This window comes from Rhinopithecus roxellana, chromosome 12, assembly GCF_007565055.1.
Source record: "Rhinopithecus roxellana isolate Shanxi Qingling chromosome 12, ASM756505v1, whole genome shotgun sequence".
In the NCBI taxonomy this organism is placed as follows: Eukaryota; Metazoa; Chordata; class Mammalia; order Primates; family Cercopithecidae; genus Rhinopithecus; species Rhinopithecus roxellana.
This window is the reverse complement of record NC_044560.1, coordinates 87,250,609-87,272,433: the sequence shown is the minus strand read 5'-3', so window position 1 is coordinate 87,272,433 and position 21,825 is coordinate 87,250,609. Positions and strand designations below refer to the sequence as shown.

The 21,825-nt window shown below is 47.8% G+C and overlaps 1 protein-coding gene across 3 annotated transcripts in view; it reads right to left on the bottom strand.

The window, feature by feature from the left end:
• THRAP3 (thyroid hormone receptor associated protein 3) overlaps positions 1-21,825 on the bottom strand; it is a 99,420-nt gene that overhangs the window by 73,683 nt on the left and 3,912 nt on the right. For 2 of the 3 annotated variants that reach the window (XM_010360426.2, XM_030942457.1), the window contains exon 1: positions 8,326-8,528. The exons of the other annotated variant lie outside the window; for it this stretch is intronic. The gene's annotated coding sequence lies outside the window, so the exon portion shown is untranslated. Of the gene's footprint in view, positions 1-8,325; positions 8,529-21,825 lie in introns of those variants that run through there. 3 annotated transcript variants of the gene reach the window in all.

Sequence of the window (21,825 nt, the reverse complement as noted above, 5' to 3'; positions counted from 1 at the left end):
GTGCTGGGATTACAGGCGTGAGCCACCACACCCAGCCACTAATTCTCTTTTTCTTTTTTTTTTTTTTTTGAGACGGAGTCTCGCTCTGTCGCCCAGGCTGGAGTGCAGTGGCCGGATCTCAGCTCACTGCACGCTCCACCTCCCGGGTTTACGCCATTCTCCTGCCTCAGCCTCCCGAGTAGCTGGGACTACAAGCGCCCGCCACCTCGCCCGGCTAGTTTTTTATATTTTTTAGTAGAGACGAGGTTTCATCGGGTTAGCCAGGATGGTCTTGATCTCCTGACCTTGTGATCCACCCGTCTCGGCCTCCCAAAGTGCTGGGATTACAGGCTTGAGCCACCGCGCCCAGCCTAATTCTCTTTTTCTATTTGGCAACCCAACACTGGAATCTGACCAATTCCTCAATCACCTTCATATGAAAAGTTTTTTTCTGATAGTCGATAGTCTTGCAAGCCAAAGGAATTAGTCAAGACTCTAAGACATAGTCTTTAGATAAACTGGGACCATCTTCTGTGAAGTCCTGATATAATAGAAAGCTCTTGAGTAAAGAAACTTCCTCATTAACTTTACAATACAGTCTCACCTCTACGCATTCCTCTATCAATCCTTTATTCATGCCATCCTTTTTACCAAAATCGAGAAAAAGGAAATTGAGTTGTTAACCTCACACACACACACACAAATCACATGGCATTACTGAAAACAATGCAATGGACTTCATAGTTTATTTTAAAAAATAATAGAATAATCTTAGTTGTTATGTCTCAGGACAAGAGTCAAAAATCTTTTTTTTTTTGAGACGGAGTCTCGCTCTGTCGCCCGGGCTGGAGTGCAGTGGCCGGATCTCAGCTCACTGCAAGCTCTGCCTCCCAGGTTTACGCCATTCTCCTGCCTCAGTCTCCCAAGTAGCTGGGACTACAGGCGCCCGCCACCTCGCCTGGCTAGTTTTTTGTATTTTTAGTAGAGACAGGATTTCACCATGTTAGCCAAGATGGTCTCGATCGCCGCCCGTCTCGGCCTCCCAAAGTGCTGGGATTACAGGCTTGAGCCACCGCACCCGGCCAAGAGTCAAAAGTCTTATAAGCAGACATTCAACAAATCTGCTTGGCCTTCTATCTTCTGAGACAGGCCAAGCTACGCAGTGACAACATTCCAGATGCTGTAAAGCAAATCAAGCAGAACGAAAGTGAGGACACTGAACACATACCAGCTAAAGAAGGCACAGGCAGGGGTCAGACCAATGCCTCTATGCTTTGAAAGTCTGGGTTTCTTCAGTTTGGAAACAAAGTAATTCAGTGTTTTGGGGGTTCCCCTCCATTGTTTCAACTCCATCTTTCCTTTTTTTTTGAGACGGAGTCTCGCTCTGTTGCCCAGGCTGGAGTGCAGTGGCACGATCTCGGCTCACTGCAAGCTCCGCCTCCCAGGTTCACGCCATTCTCCTGCCTCAGCCACCCGAGTAGCTGCGACTACAGGTGCCCGCCACCACACACGGCTAATTTTTTGTATTTTTAGTAGAGACGGGGTTTCACAGTGTTAGCCAGGATGGTCTCGATCTCCTGACCTCGTGATCCACCCACCTCAGCATCCCAAAGCACTGGGATTATCAACTCCATTTTTCAAAGCTGCCTAAAATCTTTTTTTTCTTTTTTTTTTTTAAGGAACAAAGGAAGGATATAAGGTGCCAAGACGGAAAAAATAAGATAAATGGTGATGTAAGACAGCAAAGTGAGTTTGAATGGGAGTATCAGAGACCTCTATGACATATCCAGAAGAAGTTTAAAAAAAAAAAAAAAAAAAGATGTAAAATATACAAGTAATATAAAGGTATAAAACAGTAAACACTAACTGACACTCTGTCCATGTCAGGGCTACATGTCAGCTTGTTGGCAGAGTCTAGGGCAAACTGGAGATGACATGCCCCAACTATAAAAGACAGTTGCTGCAAAGCAGAAAAGCAGGTCCATGGCTGCCAGATCTGCTTTTTCAAAAGCAGCCTGAATCCACATTTTTATACAAAATCTCCTTTTTAAATGTGGACAACGAATTCAAATTTACAACACTGTATGAGCCAAAGAAAACATATCAGCAGATTGGATTTAGTCCATAAAACTTTTTAGGCAGAAGTTGAAAACATCTGCCTAAATACATGCTTTATTCAGTGGTAATACTCAACTCTGTGGCAGAAAGCACATCCTGTGCTTCCAAAAACACACTATTACCTGAAAATACACTACAAAAGACATGAGTATATATCTGACACACTTAATCACTGAAGGAAAGCACAGTTAAAATACCCCATTTCTAGGCCGGGTGCGGTGGCTCAAGCCTGTAATCCCAGCACTCTGGGAGGCCAAAGCAGGTGGATCACCTGAGGTCAGGAGTTCAAGACTAACCCGGCCAACTTGGCGAATCCCCATATCTACTAAAAATACAAAAAAAATTAGCCGGGGCTGGGTGCCGTGGCTCATGCCTGTAATCCCAGCACTTTGGGAGGCCGAGGCGGGCAGATCACCTGAGGTTGGGAGTTCGAGACCAGCCTAACCAACATGGAGAAACCCCACCTTTACTAAAAATACAAAATTAGCTGGGCATAGTGGCCTATGCCTGTAATCCCAGCTACTCGGGAGGCTTAGGCAGGAGAATGACTTGAACCTGGGAGGTGGAGGTTGCGGTGAGCTGAGATCGAGCCATTGCACTCTAGCCCGGGCAACAGACAGACTCTGTCTCAAAAAAAAAAAGGGGGGGGGGGGCAGGGGAGCTGGGCGCAGTAGCTCATGCCCGTAATACCAGCACTTTGGGAGGCCAAGGCAGGAGGATCAGTTGAGGTCGGAAACCCAGGAGGCAGAGGTTGCAGTGAGCTGAGATTGCGCCATTGCACTCCAGCCTGGGCAACAAGAGTGAAACTCCATTTCAAAACAAAACAAAACAAACAAAAAGCTCCATTTCTGGAACGCCTAAAATATGTACTGTAAACAAAATTCAATGAAGGAAAACATTAGCAAATGAATTTTTGTCAAATTGGGCTCACCAAATTTTAGCTTCCTCACTATGGGCAAAACCAGCCCCTATCTTCCAGAAAAAAAGAACCTAAGATTTCTACAGCACATCATTAAAACATACTACTTACCCTCAAAAAAAAAAAAAAATATAGGCCAGGCGCAGTGGCTCACCGCTATAATCCCAGCACTTTGCGGGGCTGAGGCGGGCAGATCACGAGGTCAGGAGATGGAGACCATCTTGACTAACACAGTGAAACCATGTCTCTACTAAAAATACAAAAATTAGCCAGGTGTGGTGGCACGCGCCTGTAGTCCCAGCTATTCAGGAGGCTGAGGCAGGAGAATCACTTGAACCTGGGAGGCTGAGGATGCAGTGAGCTGAGATCACACCACTGCACTCCAACCTGGGCAACAGAGCAAGGCTCCGTCTCAAAAAAAAAAAAAAACAAAAATTAGTCCCCTTGAAAAATTAATACAGTCAATCTTTTAGAAAGGGTATCTGTGGCCTCTTACTGCCTTGGTAAGCCTTGAGCAATTACCTTTCTTTTTCCTTAGAGACAGGGTCTGGCTCTATCGCCCAGGCTGGAGTGCAGTGGTGCAATCATAGCTCTCTGATACCTTGAACTCCTGGGCTCAAGGGATCCTCCCACCTTACCCTCCCAAAGTGCTGGGATTATAAGCAGGAGCCACCATGCCCAGCCTACATTTGTATGGATTATAAAGCTGCATTATACGGTCTAGAACAGTAGTTCTTAACTTTTTTGAAACTCTAATGAATATGGTAGGAGAACACATTTTCCTTGAAAAAATGCACCCCTACTCAAAAACATTTTACAGAGTTCTCAGGCTCCCTGGAGTCCACAGGCCACAGATTAAGAATGCAATGTCGCCGGGCACGGTGGCTCACGCCTGTAATCCCAGCACTCTGGGAGGCCAAGGCGGGTGGATCACGAGGTCAGGAGTTCAAGACCAGCCTGGCCAAAATGGTGAAACCCCATCTCTACTAAAAATACAAAAGAATTAGCTGGGCGTGGTGGCAGGCGCCTGTAATCCCAGCTACTCCGGAGGCTGAGGCAGGAGAATGGCGTAAACTCGGGAGGCGGAGCTTGCAGTGAGCTGAGATCTGGCCACTGCACTCCAGTCCGGGCGACAGAGCGAGACTCCGCTTAAAAAAAAAAAAAAAAAAAAAAAAAAAAAAAACCTGGAGGGGCGGAGGTTGCAGTGAGCAACCTCCTTTTGAGACCTCTGTCTCAAAAAAAAAAAAAAAAAAGAATGCAATGTCCTGCCGCAGGCTAGGCGTGGTGGCTCACGCCTGTAATCCCAGCACTTTAGAAGGCCGAGCCAGGCGGATCACCTGAGGTCAGGAGTTCAAGACCAGCCTGGCCAACATGGCAAAACCCCGTCTCCACTAAAAATACAAAAATTAGCTGGACATAGTGGTGGACGCCTGTAATTCCAGTTATTCGGGACACTAAGGCTGGAGAATCACTTGAACCCTGGAGGCAGAGGTTGCAGTGAGCCGAGACCATGGCATTGCACTCCAGCCTGGGTGACAAGAGAGAAACTCTGTCTCAAGAAAAAAACCAAAAAATACAAAAATTAGCCAGGCACGGTGGCAGGCGCCTGTAATCCCAGCTACTCGGAAGGCTAAGGCAGGGATAATTGCTTGAAACCAGGAGGCAGAGGTTGCAGTGACCCAAGACAGTGCCACTGCATTCCAGCCTGGGCAACAGAGCAAGAATGCCTCCAGAAGAAAAAAAAAAAGAGGCCAGGTGTGGCGGCGGGTGCCTGTAATCCCAGCTACTCGGGAGGCTAAGGCAGGAGAATCGCTTGAACCCAGGAGGCAGAGGTCGCAGTGAGCCAAGATTCCACCACCACACTCCAGCCTGGGCAACAGAGCGAGCCTCCCATCTCAAAAACAAACAAACAAACAAACAAACAAACAATGTCCTACCATCGAGAGTAAGTTTACTTGTTTTGAATCCAGGTATCACTCTGTTGCCCAGGCTGGCATGCAGTGGCATGATCATGGCTCACTGCAGCTTACAGAGACTATTAAACCTACTTACTCTCCAATCTCTGCTGCTTCTTACTCTTCCATCTCTATCTTCTTGTTCTGTCAGGTAACTACCATCTTCAGTCTCTTAACTAATGTACCTCACAATCCATTTTCCATACTTCCGTGAAATGATTTTAAAACATAAATCAGCCCTTAAACTCCTTCCTTCCTCCCTCCTTCATCTGTACTACTGAACGTGTTGTAGGCTGCATGCAGTGGCTCATGCCTGTAATCTCAGCACTTTCAGGAGGCCGAGGCAAGGGGATCACCTAAGGGCGAGAGTTTGAGACCAGCCTGACCAACATGGAGAAACCCCGTCTCTACTAAAAATACAAAATTAGCCAGACGTGGTGGCACATGCCTGTAATCCCAGTTACTTGGGAGGCTGAGGCAGGAGAATCGCTTGAACCGGGAGGAGGAAGTTGCAGTGAGCCGAGATCGCGCCATGGCACTCCAGCCCAGGCAACAAGAGCAAAACTCCATCTCAAAAAAAAAAAAAAAAAAAAATTGTGTAAATAATTTATGTGTCTACACATATTAGAGAAAGAAAGAGACGGCAATCCTTCGTACCATCAGAAGGCTTCAATGGCTTCCCTAATAACGTGACCTCTCCAACTCAACTGTAATCACTCTCCAAAGTGTCAAACACAACTGGCCTCCTTTCAGTTCCAAAAGCACACTAAATTCTTCCCATCTTCCAGGTGGGGCACTTACTGTTTCCTCTACCTGGATACCCTCTCCTTGACATCCTACAAAATTGGTTCCTCACTCTCCCCAAAAAGAACTTCATTCCCCCTTTTCAGTGTCTATCAGAGTCCTGAACTGGACACCTCTGTTACTTTTCTCAATTTGTAATTTATTTGCTTACCTTTTGTGTCCCCCGCCCCCAACAATTGTGTTAAGTTTCCAAAAGACAAGACCTCATCTGTCATTGTACCCCAATATATTCACAGGCCCACAACAGAAGCTGGTAAATCATAGGCTCTCAAGTACTATTTGTTGAATAAATTACCCAATCAATCAGAGTCAAATAGTGAACAGATCTTAGATGTTTACAGAATATGTGTGAAAAAAATCCACCAAAACCCTGCATTTGAGAGAACAGCATTTACCAGACTTCCTTCCATTTAGGATGTCACTATGCCCTACAGAAACAGGGTGGCGCCCTGAAATGCTTAGTGGTTAGGACTATCCATTCTAAAAATAATTAAATCGTGGCCGGGCACGGTGGCTCATGCCTGTAATCCCAACACTTAGGGAGGCCGAGGCGGGTGATCCCCTGAGGTCAGGAGTTCAAGACTAGCCTGGCCAACACGGTGAAACCCGGTCTCTACTAAAAATACAAAAATGAGCCAGGTGTGGTGACACACACCTGTAAGCCCAGCTACCCAGGAGGCAGAAGCAGGAGAATCGCTTGAACCCAGGAGGCAGAGGTTGCAGTGAGCCAAGATTGTGCCACTGCACTCCAGGCTGGATGACAGAGTGAGACTTTGTCTCAAAAAATAATAATAATAATAAATCGTAGGTCTATGTGCCCTCCCAGTAATCATCATTCCCCATCTCTGTGTTCATCTCAGAAATACTCCAAGCTTCCTCCCTCCAATTCCTCGGAACAAAACAGATCACACTTTTTGTAATCCATATTTTACAGGCTAAACCAAATTCAAAAGTACCTACATACTTGGTATTACATAAATACACTAAGGTAGTCCTACTACTACCACCACCACTGCTAAAACTGAACTGTACCTAGTCTACAAAACTAAAAACATCAACCTCCAAAACTGGAGATCTTTCTCTGGTGCTAAAAGGTTTAAAAAACAAAGAGATGGAATTACACTGGATATAGAGGTTTTTAATCAAATCACTTATTAAAGAAACCTCAATACAACTCTCTTACAAAACGCCAATTAAGCCCAAATGGTTGCAGTAAAACTTATCATTAACGTATGAACACTAGTTCACAAAATACATGTCCCGGCAAAGAACAAACTGAGCCCGATTTGCTCCACAAGTTGTTCATGGCAGCCACCGGTTTTGGCTATTTAACAAGCTGCTAAATCATAATACACACGTCAGGCTGTCTAGAATAACAGGAGAGACTACAACAGTACTTCCACAAACGAAAAAAGTCAGGGTCATCTGAAAGACAAGAAAAACAATGGTGTGATATATGCCTTACCTCTCTGGGCGCACACTCTAAAAAAAATCGTATAAATGATGATAGTTGTAACAGTGGCTAAGTGATTTTTATTTTGTCTCATTTAGTCTCCACAATAACCCTGTAAAGGGGTCACTGCTACTCACTGCTGTTTTAGTGATAAGAAAACTGAGGCACCTGGAAATGAAGACTCTTGACCTCAGATCAAAAGATAGCAGGGGCAAGATTTGAACCCAGGCTGACTAGTTCAGAACACTTCTGTTATGCTCCCCACAGAAGCTTCACTGCCTCTCTCCTGCCAGGTCCTTCTATACTCTCAAAGGCTTTCCCTTCAATCCAATTAACAAATTCCCCATAAACCCTGTACTGCCACTGATGGCTTCCAACTTCTGTGCACCACTGCTGCTCCCCAGCTTCTGCTGCCATGCTCCACCCTAAGATTTGGAAAGTCAAAGTCAACAGTTGATAAAAGTTTCTTAGGCGCTAAGAGAAGCAAAATAAGTCACCTCATATAAGCAGAATTCACGCCGATTGCCACTGGAATGCAAGCCGGCCTCAGCTCCAGCCCAAAAAAAAGAGTGAGAACTCTAATATTCCCATAGGAGGCAAATTTGGACTATCCCTTTTTTGGCCACCAGGCTGGAAAGAACGGAAGCGATACTAACATTTACTGAGTGGCAGCCACATGCGCCCTAGGAGAAGACAGAACCAGGCCAATGGGGACTGGATGGGGGGAAGGGCACACAGGAGTTTCGGGAAAATAAATACAAATAATGGGGTTCATACGACCAAAAGGCAAAGAGTAGGGAGTGGCCGCCCCCAGGCCGACTGCAAGAAAAAGTGGCGTTAAGAGCTGCTCTGGAGAGAAGGCGATCCAGAGCCTCGGGAGCTAGGCCGGGGCCAGGGGAAGCCCTGAAGGGCGGGGAGGGGGAGGAGCCGGAGGGAGTGGAGCCCGCTCAGAAGAGGCCAGGCTGTAAGCGCGGGGGAGCGACTCCGCGCCAGGCCTTCCCCGAGCCATTGACCCAGCAGCTGGGGAAAAAAGATAAGAGACGAAACCACTGGAGCCGGTTAAGCTGCCCTAACTTCCATCAGTGGCGCTCACTCACCTGGGCCTACCACAGCGATCGCAGCTGCAGCTCGCAACGGCACAACCAGCCCGAACCTCGCCCCCGCCCCACAGCGCGCCCAGCGTCTCCGCTCTCCGACGACGGCGACGGCGTAGACCCGCTGCCTCCTGGGAAATGTAGTCCTACGCCCGCCTCTCCTGGCCGACTTGGCTGCCACCAGAACTACCTTTCCCAAAAGACAAGGCGAGCGTTGGGCCCGCCACTTTGCGTCACGCGCTCCGTTGTCGGCAGTCACGTGGATTGCTCGGGTCTATTCCCCTCCCCCCGCCTGGGTGGCCTGGAGATGGAGGAGGGCGGTGAACGGAAGGGGCGGGGGCGTTGCTGACGCCACTGCCCCCACCATTTTGGAACCGGCCTGCAGGGAGAGTCTGAGCCCCACCCACTCCGGGCCAGCTTACCTGATCGAAAAGCTTCCGAGTTGGTAGTCTGCCGATTTTGGGTCTCTGCTGTACCCCCTTCCGCTTTGTGACCTTGAGCAAATGCATCCCTCCTCTCTAAACCTGTTTCCTCCCCTTTGAAATGAGACTCGTAATTTCCACCCCACAGCATTTTTGCGAGGCTCCGACAAAGTAAGGCACAGGAAAGCCTCAAGCACCCTGAAGGCGCAACGCAAATGGAGGGGTTGGTTTGGTTTCGTTTTTTAAAATTTTAATTGTGTGCCCTCATTCGGAGACCCAGAAGCCGCCGCTCCCCAGCCCGCCTTCTGTAACTATGATTTTCTGACTAGCCTCCTGGGAAGCTTGTTAAAATGGATGCTGCTTGGGTATTGAACCCGAAGTTTACTGGGGAGTGTATCCCTGCAATCTACATTTTAAACCAACATCTCAGGTGATTCTTACCCACCTACAAGTTTGAGAATCCCAGCGTTTATCAGTTTTACACAGGCTGGTTTCCTCCGGAATTTCTGCTGTAGTGCCTTTGAACATTTAAGACCCATCTCGTATGTCACCTGTGATGCTTTCAAAGTTGACTAGCTCCTCCCTATGTCTGTGTTCCCACCTAAGTTTGCATCTTACTCTATAAGCCTTCCCCGACCAGACTGTGAGCTCTCTGAGAGCCGAGATCAGTTTTGATGGATTTCTGCACCTCCAGAGAAAAGTAGACAAAGTACACATCAATGAATAAAGAAATCAATGCTCCTCCTAAGAGAAAAGCTGCAAGGCTCAACTCTAGTCGCAGACCACGGCACATCAGCCCTTGCCCTCAGTGGTTTCGGCAGCATTCCTTCACACGGCTTACTCTTTCTTCCTTCTTTGAGCACTTCCTGTGGTCCACCTACTGCGTAGTGCTTCTTAAAACGTTCTAATTTAATTGTTTTTTGTTTTTTTGAGATTCTCCCTACGTGGCCCCGGCTTGAGCGCAGTGGTGCGATCTCGGCTCACTGCAACCTCTGCCTCCCAGGTTCAAGCGATTCTCCTGCCTCAGCCTCATGAGTAGCTGATTTTACGGCCATATGCGACCACCCGGCTAATTGTTGTACTTTTTGTGGAAACGGGGTTTCGCCATGTTGGCCAAGCTGATCTCGGACTCCTGACCTCAAGTGATCCACCTGCCTCGGCCTCCCAGAGTGCTGGGATTTCAGGCTGGAACCACGGGGCTGAGTCAATTTAATTTTAAATTCAAAGATTTTCTGGGTATCTACTGTAATACCATGCCCAGTGTAAAATACTGGGAACATGGTAGTAAACTAGATGGATACCAAAATACCTAATTTGCTCCCCTTTTAAGAAATACAGGCATATGCCAGAAACGGTGGCTCACCGTTTAGGAGAATGCTGTGACTGATCTGATCCTCTTTCTAGGCCACAAAAACTTTCTCCATATCAGCAATAAGGCTGTTTTGCCTTCTTATCATTCATTTATTTCCTGGAATTGCACTTTTTTTTTTCTTTCTTTCTTTCTTTTTTTTTTTTTTTTGAGATAGAGCCTTGCTCTGTCGGCCAGGCTAGAGTGCAGTGGCGCAATTTCAGCTCACTGCCACCTCCGCCTCCCACGTTCAAGCAGTTCTCCTGCTTCAGCCTCCCAAGTAGCTGGGATTACAGGCGCCCGCCACTGTGCTTGGCTAATTTTCGTATTTTTAGTAGAAACAGGGTTTCACCATCTTGGCCAGGCTGGTCTCAAACTCCTGACCTCGTGATCCACCAGCCCCTGCCTCCCAAAATGCTGGGATTACAGGTGTGAGCTACCACGCCCGGCCTGGAGTTGCACTTTTAATTTCTTTTTTTTTTTTTTTTTGCACTTTTAATTTCTTTTTTTTGTTTTTTTTTTTGTTTTTTTTTTTTTTTTTTTTTGAGATGGAGTCCCGCTCTGTCTCCCAGATTGGAGTGCAGTGGAGTGATCTCAGCTCACTGCAAGCTCTGCCCCCGGGTTCACGTCATTCTCCTGCCTCAGCCTCCTGAGTAGCTGGGATTACAGGCATGTGCCCCCAAGCCCAGCTAATTTTTTTTGCATTTTTTAGTAGAGACGGGGGTTTCACCATGTTAGCCAGGGTGGTCTCGATCTCCTGACCTCGTGATCCACCCGCCTCGGCCTCCCAAAGTGCTGGGATTACAGGCGTGAGCCACCATACCTGACATTTTTTTTTTCTTTTTTTGAGACGGAGTCTGGCTCTGTCGCCCAGGCTGGAGTGCAGTGGCACAATCTGGGCTCACTGCAAGCTCCGCCTCCTGATTTCAAGCGATTCTCCTGCCTCAGCCTGCCAAGTAGCTGGGACTGCAGGCGCCTGCCACCACATCTGGCTAATTTTTGTATTTTCTTTTTTAGTAGAGACAGGGTTTCACCATGTTGGCCAGGCTGGTCTCGAACTCCTGACCTGAAGTGATCCACCCACTTCGGCATCCCAAAGTGCTGGGATTACAGGTATGAGCCACTGTGCCTGGCCTAATTTCTTTCAAGAACTTTTTCTTTGCATTTGCAACTTGGCTAATTGACACAAGAGGCCCAGCTTTCTGCCTGTCTAGGGTTTTGACATCCCTTCCTCACTAAGCTTAATCATTTCTAGCTTTTGATTTAAAGTGAGAGATATGGGCTGGGCGCGGTGGCTCACACCTGTAATCCCAGCACTTTGGGAGGCCAAGACGGGTGGATCACGAGGTCAGGAGATCGAGACCATCCTGGCTAACACGGTGAAACCCTGTCTCTACTAAAAAATACAAAAAACTCGCTGGGCGAGGTGGCGGCGCCTGTAGTCCCAGCTACTTGGGAGGCTGAGGCAGGAGAATGGCGTGAACCTGGGAGGCGGAGCTTGCAGTGAGCTGAGATCCGGCCACTGCACTCCAGCCTGGGCGACAGAGCCAGACTCCATCTCAAAATAAATAAATAAATAAATAAAGTGAGAGATATGAACAGTTAGAGGCCATTGTAGGATTTTATAGGGTTATTAATTGACCTATTGTCAATATTGTTGTGTCTCAGGCAACAGGGAATGGGGAGACTGGAGGAGAAGGAGAGAAACAGGGAATGGCCAGTTGGTGGAGCAGTCAGTACACACACAACACTTATTAAGTTCACACAACACTTATTAAATTCACTTACTAAGTTCATCGGTGCAGTATGTGGCACTGCCAAACAATTACAATAGTAACATAACTGATGTTAATTGATAGGAATATCGCTGATCACTATAACCGGTATAATAATAATGAAAAAGTTTGAAATATTGCAAGAATTACCAAAATATGACAGGGACATAAAGTGAGCACATGCCTTTGGAAAAATGGTGCCAATAGACTTGCTTGACACGGGTTGCCACAAACTCGCAGTTTATAAAAAACAATGCCATATCTACAAAGCACAATAAAACAGGATCTATCTTGGATCTGCTCTAACCTCTCTACCAACCTCTGCCCCTTCCCTGGCCCAGAAACTTACCCCAATGTTCCAGTCTCTGTCCTCTCCTCTCCTCATTCAGCCTCTCTCCCTGAGTGACCTCTCCTCTTGAGTGATGTGACATCCTCAGGTAGCTTTAACATCTCTTATTTTTAATTTTTAATTTTTTATTGTATTTATTTATTTATTTATTTATTATTTATTTTTGAGATGGAGTCTCGCTCTGTTGCCCTGGCTGGAGTGCAGTGGCGCAATCTCGGCTCACTGCAAGCTCCACCACCTGGGTTCTGCCTTTCTCCTGCCTCAGCCTCCCAAGTAACGGGGACTACAGGCGCCCACCACCTCGCCCAGCTAATTTTTTATATATTTAGTAGAGACGGGGTTTCACCATGTTAGCCAGGATGGTCTGGATCTCCTGACCTCATGATCCACCCACCCGCCTCAGCCTCCCAAAGTTCTGGGATTACAGGCGTGAGCCACCGCACCCGGCCTATTTTTTATTTTTTGAGATGGAATCTCGCTCTGTCACCCAGGCTGGAGTGCAGTGGCACAATCTCAGCTCACTGCAAACTTCGCCTCCCAGGTTCACGCCATTCTCCTGCCTCAGCCTCCCGAGTAGCTGGGACTACAGGCACCCACCACCACGCCTGGCTAATTTTTTGTGTTTTTAGTAGAGACAAGGTTTCACCATGTTAGCCAGGATGGTCTCGAATCTCACTCTGTCACCCAGGCTGGAGTGCAGTGGCGCCATCTCGGCTCACTGCAAGCTCTGCCTCCTGGGTTCACACCATTCTCCTGCCTCAGCCTGCGGAGTAGCTGGGACCACAGGCACCTACCACCACGCGCGACTAATTTTTTGTATTTTTAGTAAAGACAGGGTTTCACCGTTAGCCAGGATGGTCTTGATCTCCTGACCTTGTGATCTGCCCACCTTGGTCTCCCAAAGTTCTGGGATTATAGGCGTCAGCCACCGCACCCAGCCACTTCAGCATCTGTTTTAAGCACCTTATTCCCTTATCTACTTCTTAGATTCAACTCACTTAGTTCCAGATATATAGGAGCCACCATACTCTGATTTCCCACTGGTATCTCAAATTCACCCTGCCAGAAACCAAACTCTTCTTCCTTCCAATACAGCATTACCTAGTTAGGTGTGTATTTAATTGTTTGTATGTCTGCATTCTTCATGAGGCTTTGAGTTCCTCTCAAAGCAGAGAAAACTGCATCACTTCATTCATTTGGTGGGCACATACCATGGGTCAGGCCCTGTACTATGATGCTTAGGGAAAAAAAAGAGTAAACAAAACAGATGTGGTCCCTTCCCTCACAGAGCTTACCTCCAACTGGGGAGATAGCCTCAAGAAGTCCGTCGCATGCATAATTAATTACTAATGGCATGAGTGCAATACAGGAAGAGTATATGGTATATGCTATGATAGCACAGAACAGAGGTCAGCAAACTAAACCTATGGGCCAATTCTGGCCCATCTCCTGTTTTCATATGGCCAGAAACTAGGATTATTTTTACTTTTTTTTTTTTTTTTTTTTTTTTGAGACGGAGTCTTGCTCTGCCGCCCAGGCTGGAGTGCAGTGGCCGGCTCTCAGCTCACTGCAAGCTCCGCCTCCCGGGTTCACGCCATTCTCCTGTCTCAGCCTCCGGAATAGCTGGGACTACAGGCGCCCGCCTCGTCGCCCGGCTAGTTTTTTGTATTTTTTAGTAGAGACAGGGTTTTACCGTATTAGCCAGGATGGTCTCGATCTCCTGACCTCATGATCCGCCCGTCTCGGCCTCCCAAAGTGCTGGGATTACAGGCTTGAGCCACCGCGCCTGGCCTACATTTTTATTTACTTATTTGTTTTTGAGACAGAGTCTGGCTCTGTCCCCCAGACTGGAGTGCAGTAGCGTGATCACAGCTTACTGCAGCCTTAACCTCCTGGGCTCAAGCGATCCTCCTACCTTAGCCCCCAAAGTAGCTGGGACCACAGGCATGCACCACTATGCTCAGCTTATTTTTTTTTTTTTTTTTTTTTTATTTGAGACGGAGTCTTGCTTTGTCACCCAGGCTGGAGTGCAGTGGCACAATCTCGGCTCACTGAAACCTCTGCCTCCCAGGTTCAAGCGATTCTCCTGCCTCAGCCTCCTGCGTAACTGAGATTACAGGTGCCCGCCAGCACGCCTGGCTAATTTTTGTATTTTTAGTAGAGATGGGGTTTCACCATATTGGCCAGGCTGGTCTCAAGCTCCTGACCTTGTGACCCGCCCGCCTTGGCATTCCAGAGCACTAGGATTGGAGGTGTGAGCCACCGCATCTGGCTTTTTTTTTTTTTTTTTTGAGACGGAGTCTCGCTCTTTCACCCAGGCTAGAGTGTAGTGGTGTGATCTCCACTCACTGCAACCTCCACGTCCCAGTTCAAGAGAGTCTCCTGCCTCCATCTCCTGAGTAGCTGGGATTACACACCACCACACCCAGCTAATTTTTGTATTTTTAGTATAGACAGGGGTTTCACCATGTTGGCCGGGCTGGTCTTGAACTGTTGACCTCAGGTGATCCACCTGCCTCAGCCTTTCAAAATGTAGGGATTACAGGCGTGAGCCACCGCGCCCAGCCGGTTTTTTCTTTTTAATTTTTTGTAGAGACAGGGTCTCACTGTATTGTCCAGGCTGGTCTCAAACTCCTGGGCTAAAGCAGTCCTCCTGCTTAGGCCTTCCAAAGTGCTAGGATTTCAGGTATGAGTCACCATGCCCAGCCTATTTTTACATTTTTTAATGGTTAGGGGGAAAAAAAAGAAAATTTTATTGGCTGGGCGTGGTGGTTTATGCCTGTAATCCCAGCATTTTGGGAGGCCGAGGCAGGTGGATCACCTGGGGTCAGGAGTTTGTGACTAGTCTGACCAATATGGAGAAACCCCATCTCTACTGGAAAGAAAAATTGGCCCGGTGTGGTGGCTCATGCCTGTAATCCCAGCTACTCAGGAGGCTGAGACAGAAGAATTGCTTGAATCCCGGGAGGCGGAGGTTGCGGTGAGCCGAGATCGTGCCACTGCACTCCAGCCTGAGCAACAAGAGCAAAACTCTGTCTCAAAAAAAAAAAAAAGAAAATTTTCTTTTTGTGACATGCAGAAAGTATATGAAATTCAAAGTTCAGCGTCCAAAAATGCATTCTTGTTACTGTCTATGGCTGCTCTGACTGCAGAGTAGAGTGGTTGCAACAGAGACTCTGTGGTCTGCAAAGCCTACAATATGTATGATTCACCCCTTACAGAAAAGGCTTGCTGACTTGGTGTAGAATCTGGAGGTCCCATTCTAGGCTAGAAGTTTAGGGGATGCTTCCCTAAGGGAATGACCCGTAAACGATATAGTTAGCCAGGCCAAGAATTGGGGAAGAGCATTCCAGACAGAAGGAACAACACATGGAAAAGCACTGTGGCCTGAAGGAACATGGCACATCCTAAGTGTTGTTAGGCCTGCCATTGACTCTGGAGTGTAATAGGAGGAGAAGCACAATAAGGTCGGTGAGGTCCTAAGCAGCCAGATCCCACTGGGTCTGACAGTCTAAATTGAGGATATTGGATTTTATTCTGAGAACAATGGGAAACCATTGAAAGGTTTATAAGCAAGGGAGGGACGTGATTCTCATTTCCTTTTTTATTTTATTTTACTTTTTTTTTTTTTTTTTGAGACAGAGTTTTGCACTTGTTGCCCAGGCTGGAGTGCAATGGTGCGATCTTGGCTTATTGCAATCTCCACCTCCCAGGTTCAAGCGATTCTCCTGCCTCAGCCTCCTGAGTAGCTGGGGTTACAGACATGTGCAACCATGCCTGGCTAATTTTTTTGTATTTTTAGTAGAGACGGAGTATCACCATGTTGGTCAGGCTGGTCTTGAACTCTTGACCTCAGGTGATCCACCCACCTCAGCCTCTCAAAGTGCTGGGATTACAGGCATAAGCCACTGAGCCTGGCTCGCATTTCCTTTTCTAAAGGATTACTGTGGTATAATGTGAGAAAGGATTAGGGCAAACTAGAATGAAAGTGGGGAGACCAGTAAGGAAGTTATATCACAGTATTCCAGATGAGATGGGGCAATGGCATGGTCTAGTGTATTCTCAGTGGGGATGAAGAAAAGTGGGAAGATTCAAAAGAGAGAGGACATTTAGGAGATCATATCTACTGGTCTTGGTGATCAGCTGGCTGAGAAAGGGCAGAAGGAGTCAACTCCCTAGCCCACGCTGCTTATACAGGTTTTACCACATTCATCACAATGTGTTGAAATCGCCCATCTGTGCCACCTACAGAGAGCCAACTCCTGAAGGGCAACAACTAGTTTGTTCTTTGTCTTCCTAGAACCCAGCAGTTGGCTAAGCATGGAGTTGACAGCAGTAGGTACGTGTATGTATGGACTTTCTTTAGCTCTTTCCTGTTTCTGTTAGGAGCCCTTCCCTGCCCTGCCCTGCCCTCCCTTCCCCTCCCCGCCTCCCCTCCCTTCCCCGCCTCCCCTCCCCACCTCCCTTCCCCTCCCCGCCTCCCCTCCCCGCCTCCCTTCCCCTCCCCGCCTCCCCTCCCCTCTTCCCCTCCCATCCCTGCCTCCCCTCCCCTCCCTGCCTCCCCTCCCCTTCCCTTCCCTTCCCTTCCCTGACAGAGTTTGGCTCTTGTTGCCCAGGCTGAAGTGCAGTGGTGCGATCTAGGCTCACTGCAACCTCCGCCTCCTGGGTTCAAGCGATTCTCCTGCCTCAGCCTCCAGAGCAGCTGGGATTACAGGCGCCCGCCACCACGCCCGGCTAATTTTTTGTATTTTTAGTAGAGACAGGGTTTCTCTATGTTGGCCACGCTGGGCTCAATCTCCTGACCTCAGGCGATCCACCTGCCTCGGCCTCCCAAAATGCTGGGATTACAGATGTGAGCCACCACGCCCGGTCAGGAGTTCTTCTGTCTTTCTGATCGCCCAGCTTCAAAATCTCAGAGGAATCTTAGCTTCCTCCTTCTATCTTTTTTTGTTTGTTTGTTTGTTTGTTTGTTTGTTTTTGAGACGGAGTCTCGCTCTGTCGCCCAGGCTGGAGTGCAGTGGCCGAATCTCAGCTTACTGCAAGCTCCGCCTCCCGGGTTTACGCCATTCTCCTGCCTCAGCCTCCCAAGTGGCTGGGACTACAGGCGCCTGCCACCTCGCCCGGCTAGTTTTTTTTTTTATTTTGTATTTTTTAGTAGAGACGGGGTTTCACCGTGTTAGCCAGGATGGTCTCAATCTCCTGACCTTGTGATCTGCCCATCTCGGCCTCCCAAAGTGCTGAGATTACAGGCTTGAGCCACCGTGCGCGGCCCCTCCTTCTATCTTATCCACCATATTGCATTAGCCACAACATCCACTGTATTCTGCCCCCAGAACATCTACTGAGTCTTCTGCCACCCTGTTTTAGGCCTTTACATGTCTCAAAGAACAGAATATGTCTTAGAATAGTGCTTGGGCCAAAGTAAGGAATATGAAGTGTTGGCTATGATAAGGTGTCCCAAGGTTCCTTGTTTTCTGCCTCTCTCCATCCAAGCAGAGAGGTATCCTACAAAAGGTAGTCAGAGGGTTATTCCTCAAGTACAACTCTGATCCTGTCAGCCCCTGTCTCCAGTGCCCTCAGGATCAAACCCTAAACCCTTAGTGTAGTCTACAAGGCCCTGCAAGGTATAAACTCTGATGATCTTGCCAGCTTCACCATCACCTTCCAAGGCCCTCCATTGCCATTAGAATGAGGGACAAGCTCTAAACCTCTAGTATGTGGCCTCCATGTCATACCAGCCTTGGCTTCTTCATACACAATATTCCAGTCATGTGTTCTCATCTTGACCGTACTCTGGACTTCCTGCTTCCTCATGCCTGCTCATGCTCTTCCTCCCCAGCAGCCCCACCTATCAAAGGCCTATCTCATCAGTTCAGAATCTGCATCTTTTAGGAGTACCCCAACACTGACTGTATTTGTCAGACTCTGTCTTGCATTGTTGTGATTTCTGCACATAGCATCCCTCTGCTGACCTAGGAGCAAATAGAGTGGCATCTGTTGTTCTGCCTGTTCAGCACCTTCCACTCCTTCCTCTGGTAGCAGCACTCTGATAATCCTTTGTAAAGTTATCCCTGCTGGGTGTGGTGGCTCACGCTTGTAATCCCAGCACTTTGGAAGGCCAAGGTGGGTGGATCACTTGAGGCCAGGAGTTCGAGACCAGCGTGGCCAACATGGTGAACCCCATCTCTACCAAAAATACAAAAATTAGCCGAGCATGGTGGCATGCACCTGTAATCCCAGCTACTTGGGAGGCTGAGGCAGGAGAATCGCTTGAACTCAGGAGGCAGAGGTTGCACTGAACCGAGATCGCGCCACTGCACTTCAGCCTGGGCAACAAAGAGCGAGACTCAGTCTCAAACAAAAAAAAAAAAAGAAAAGAAAAGAAAGAAAGAAAGAGAAAGAAAATAAAAGAAAAAGAAAAGCTATCCCTCCCCCACTCTCACTTCAAGGTGAGCAGGTGACTGGCTGATCAGTACATTTCATTTCTTTGGCCCCAGTGATTGGCAGATGGCTTAAATTGGGATAGCAGATGGAATGAGCATCAGCCTGAGACCTTGACTGAACCACTGAGGAAAGGACCCTCTCTTTCTCCTGGCATTGCTAAACTGGAAAAGCACCAACCTGGACTTGTTAATGGTCATCTCTGCCACCATTTAGAGGGAGCCATCTTGAGAATGAAATCAACACAGCTGGAGAGCAGAGCATGAGTTGAGAAAGACATCTTCCCAGATATACCAGTTAAGCTCTTGGATTCAGCCATGCCTGACATTAGCAGCACCTATGGACTTTTCCATGCCATGAGCCAATAAATGAGTTGGTTTGGTTTGGGTTTCTTCTACACTGAAGTCATGACTAAGAGAGGAGCTGTTAGAGCTATCTCTTGTGTACAAGAGGCTCTCAGGACAGAAAGGAAGCTGGAAAGGGAAATCAGTAGAGATGAACCAGCAGAACTGTCTGACCTTCTACGCTTGAAGGGCCACCTAAGGAAGGGAGGAGCAATTACCTTTGCTATTGCTCAGACTGACCAAGGGGGCATCACCTCCATCTCTGCTTTCCAGAAGCAAACCAAGCACTCTAGTCAGGGGTACAGTGGCTTATTTGCTGTTGATCATTGGAAAGAGGCTCCCCTCATTGCTGAGCTTGAGCAGAAAATGATTACTCCCTCACCAGTCAGTGAGTATCTACCCTCAGGAATACTCTAGTCTAGTGGTTCCCAAGCTTGTTTGGATATTGGAGTAATCTCGGGATGTTTGCTTTTTTGTTGTTTGTTTTGAGACAGGGTCTGGCTCTGTTGCCCTGGCTTTAATGAAGTGGTACAAACATGGCTAACTGCAGCCTCCACTTCCTGGGCCAAAGTGATCCCCCCACCTTAGCATCCCAAGTAGCTAGGACTACAGGCATGTACCACCAAGCTCTGCTAACTTTTTGATTTCTTTTTCTTTTTGAGACATGGTCTCACCGTGTCTCCCAGGCTGGAGTACAGTGGTGTGATCACAACTCACTGCAGCCACAACCTCTTAGGTTTAAGCAATCTTCCCACCTCAGCCTCCCTAGTAGCTGGGAACACAGGCGCATGCCACTAGGCCCAGTTAATTTTTTTTAAAATTTTTTGGTAGAGACAGAGTCTCTCTATGCTTCCCAGGCTGGTCTTGAACTCCTGGGCTCAAGTGATCCTCCTGCCTTGGCTTCCCAACGTGTTGGGATTACAGGAGCGTACCACTATGCAGAGACAGGGTCTCACTTTGTTGTCCAGGCTGGTTTTGAACTCCTAGGCTCAAGCAATCCTCCCTCCTCAGCCCCTGAGAGTGCCAGGATTACATCATGAACCACCGCACCCGGCCCATCTCAAAACGTTTTTAAAATTCCAACACTTAGACCACATGTCAAACCAAGCAAATCACAGTCTCTGGATGGATCACAGGCATCACTATTTTTTTTTAAGTTGATTCAGGTGATTCCAATGCACAGCTACATTTGGGAACCACTGCCAAAAGCTCCCATCTTTTTGCTTCCAAAACTGATACTTTAAAATTATATATATATATATATATATATATTTTTTTTTTTTTTTTTGAGACGGAGTCTTGCTCTGTCACCCAGGCTGGAGTGCAGTGGTACAATCTTGGCTCACTGCAAACTCCACCTCCTTGGTTCAAGCAATTCCCCTGCCTCAGCTCCTGAGTAGCTGAGATTACAGGTGCACGACACTACATCCGGCTAATTATTTTGTATTTTAGTAGAGATAGGGTTTCACCATGTTCGCCAGGCTGGTCTCGAACTTCTGACCTGAGGCAATCTGCCCGCCTCAGCCTCCCAAAGTGTTGGGATTACAGGCGTGAGCCACCGTACCCAGCCTATAATTTTAAAATAATTTTATATAGAGGTGAAGTCTCACTATGTTGCCTAGGCTGGTCTCAAACTACTGAGTTCAAGTGATCCTTCTGCCTTAGCCTCCCAAAGTGCTGAGATTAAAGGCATAAGCTACCACACCCAGCCTCCAAGGCTAACACTTCTATAAAGCAGAGATTCTCCCTCTAGCTGCCCATTAATCCCCCTGGGAATCGATTTTACCAAAAATCCCCACGTCCATGTTCATGCTCCACCTCCCAGATTCTGATCTATTTGGTATGGGCTGGGGCCCCAGTAATGGCATTTTTATTTGTTTGTTCATTTTCTTGAGATGGAGTTTTGCTCTGTTGCCCAGGCCAGAGTACAATGACACAATCTCAGCTCACCGCAACCTCTGCCCCCGGGTTCAATCAGTTCTCTTGCTTCAGCCTCCGGAGTAGCTGGGACTACAGCCGCGTGCCCCCATGCCTGGCTAATTTTTGTATTTTTAGTAAAGTTGGAGTTTCACTACATTGGCTAGCCTGGTCTTGAACTCCTGACCTTGTGATCCATCCACCTCAGACTCCCAAAGTGCTGGGACTACAGGCGCGTGCCACCATGCCCGGCTAATTTTTGTATTTTTAGTAAAGTCGGGGTTTCACTATATTGGCCAGCCTAGTCTTGAACTCCTGACCTTGTGATCCACCCACCTTAGATTCCCAAAGTGCTGGGATTACAGGCGTGAGCCACCGTGCCTGGCCCAGTAATAGCATTTTTAAAATGCTGACCTAGGCCGGGCACGGTGGCTCACGCCTGTAATCCCAACACATAGGGAGGCCAAGGCAGGAGGATCACCTGAGCCCAGGAGTTCAAGACCAGCCTGAACAACGTAGTGAGCCTCTATTCGCTACAAAAAAAAAATTGTTTTTTGAGACGGAGTCTCGCTCTGTCGCCCAGGCTGGAGTGCAGTGGCGCCATCTTGGCTCACTGACAGCTCTGCCTCCCGTGTTCACGCCATTCTCCTGCCTCTGCCTCTGGAGTAGCTGGGACTACAGGCGCCTGCCACCACACCTGGCTAATTTTTTGTAATTTTTATTTTTATTTAAATTTTTTTTTTAATTTTTTAATTTTTAAAATTTTTTTGTGACGGAGTTTCGCTCTGCTGCCCAGGCTGGAGTGCAGTGGTGCGATCTTGGCTCACTGTAAGCTCCGCCTCCCGAGTTCACGCCATTCTCCTACCTCAGCCTCCCGAGTAGCTGTGGACTACCATCACGCCTGGCT